This window comes from Penaeus vannamei, chromosome 19 (assembly GCF_042767895.1).
Source record: "Penaeus vannamei isolate JL-2024 chromosome 19, ASM4276789v1, whole genome shotgun sequence".
NCBI classification, from domain to species: domain Eukaryota; kingdom Metazoa; phylum Arthropoda; class Malacostraca; order Decapoda; family Penaeidae; genus Penaeus; species Penaeus vannamei.
Genome location: NC_091567.1, coordinates 13,576,804 through 13,579,303, shown reverse-complemented (window position 1 = coordinate 13,579,303; position 2,500 = coordinate 13,576,804).

The following is a 2,500-nucleotide window of genomic DNA, read 5'->3' as shown; positions in this document are numbered from 1 at the left end:
GACAAAACGGATGTGCAAATGTGGAGGATGGCCAGGAAGTCCGTGCGCATGGGGACGCGGCGCAGGCAAGAGGATGAACAGTGCGGTATATACTGAAAGCCATGCTTGAACTCACAAGCTTGAATACCATCATCATCATTAGGAGCTAACGCCGACGGGGGCGCATAGCTGCGTCCACCTTTTGGGATCCCTCATGGCAAGCCGCCAGGCAGGGACTCGGCCCATCTCGAGCTCCTCGCGACAGGTTTGATCGATCTGCCCAAGCCACGACCTCCTAGGTCGTCCCACAAGCCTCCTCCACCCAGGGTTGTTTCTTACAAAAACAATCTGAAGAGCAGGTTCAGTCTGTGGGAAGCGAGCAAGGTGGCCATATAGCCTGAGTTCGTATTCCCGGATTGTGCAGGTCACAGGTGCTGTGCCAGTCTCACGGTGCAACCGTTGGTTAGACACATGGTCCCGCCAACAGTACCCCATGATCCGGCGCAAGGACCTATTACAAAAGGCATCAAGACAAGACTCCAGGGCACTAGATAATGTCCAGGTTTCACTGCCATAGAGCAAAACTGGCATTATCAGGGCCTTGAAAACCCGTAGCTTGATCCTTCTGCACAGGTACCGGCATCTCCAAATACTCTTGTTGAGAGAGTTCATGACCCCTGTTGTCAGGCCAATCCGTCTGCTGACTTCCTGGCCTAACAGCCCAGAGTTATGAACTGCACTACCAAGGTATGTAAAGCTCTCTGTGACTTCAATGTCCTCGCCGCAAGCACCTACCGATCAAACAGATCCTGGATCTTAGTCTTGGTCCAGGAGACCTCTAGACCCAAGGGCTTCGCTTCATTACTAAATGCAATGAGAGCCACCACTAGGGTTTCCAAAGATAGAAAAGCATCATCGGCAAAGTCAAGGTCTGTTACCTTAATATTGCCCAATGTTGCTCCACAATGACTTTGAACAGTAACTCTGCCCAGTATCCAGTCCATGCAAGTATTGAAAAGTGTTGGTGCAAGAACACAGCCTTTCCTCACTCCTGAACTGACAGGAAAGAAGCTCGACAGGCCCCCACCACACTTAACAGCACTTTCAGTACCAGAATTCAGGCTTGCTATTAGTTCAATAATCCTTGTTGGAATTCCTCAGTCTCAGGATCTCCCAGAGTGATTCCCGATGCACCGTATCGAACGCCTTCTTGAGGTCGATGTAGGCTGCAAGCAGCCCACGTCCGAACTCACGACGGGACTCTACAATGACTCGAAGCGCGAGGATACGGTCTATTGTTGACTTACCAAGGGTGAATCCAGATTGCTCTGGCCTCTGATGCCTCCGTAGGTGGTCTCTAATATGTCTCTGAAGGATGTGGGCAAGAACCTTGCCTGGTACACTGAGCAGTGTGATGCCGCGGTGATTGCTGCAGTCCCATCAGTCCCCCTTCCCCTTCCAGAGAGGGATGATCACACCCCTCAACAGGTCCGGGGGAACGGTATTGGACCGCCAGAAGGGCCCTGCCTGCCAGAACCCTGAGGCACACAACCAAAGACCCAAGCCAGGATGACAAAACAGATGTGCAAATGTGGAGGATGGCCAGGAAGTCAGTGCGCATGGGGATGCAGCGCAGGCAGGAAGATGAACAGTGCGGTATATACTGAAAGCCATGCATGAACCCACAAGTTTGAATACCATGTCACAAGATTAGAATTGTGACCCACTCGATGATCACATGACACCACATGAACTCCGCGAACCGACTTCCCCAAAGTTTAAGAGAGGAATGAGAAACTCTGTCTTCTTACCTACTGAGTAGTCTTAACACAGACGATTTGGAAAATTGCTTTGAATAGCTGCCCCAGTCTCTTCTGCTCTTGGTTCAATGACCGGCGTCACCTAAAGGTAGTCGTTTTCAAGAGTTGAAGCAATGGTACTGGATAGTGACACATATTCACTTCCAAATTCAGACTGGGACACTTTCCTGTTATGACTTGTTAATTGGTTCAGCTAAAGCACTTTTGCATTAACTATGTAAGAGACACTGAAATATTGTCTATTATCATTTTCTTTGTTTACTTTATCAAAAATAATTTGCACTGGGATTAATCCATTAAGACATATGTCACTTCCTGTGATCTAGTACAGTGCTTAGTGACAAAATACCAGAAATCTGCTCGCCTACAGCATTTTAAACATTTTCTTGCTTATGCAAAAAAAGAAATTCAAAATTATTCTAGAAATCTGCTATGGTATGGTATTTTGTGCAATGAAAAATACTTTATGAAATTTGGCTGCAAAATATATGTTATTTACTGTCGTGTTTTCTTCTTTTTCTATTATTCTTTTCTTTTTGGATTATGGAAACAGTGGCAAATCTAAAGGCTGGCCTCTTACTTACATGCCTTACCCTACAAAACGATTACATCAAAATTATCGTCATTCAAAAATATGCCTAAAACTATTCAGATTTTAAACACTGCTGTGAATCCTCAACTGCCTGGCCTTGCTACACCTG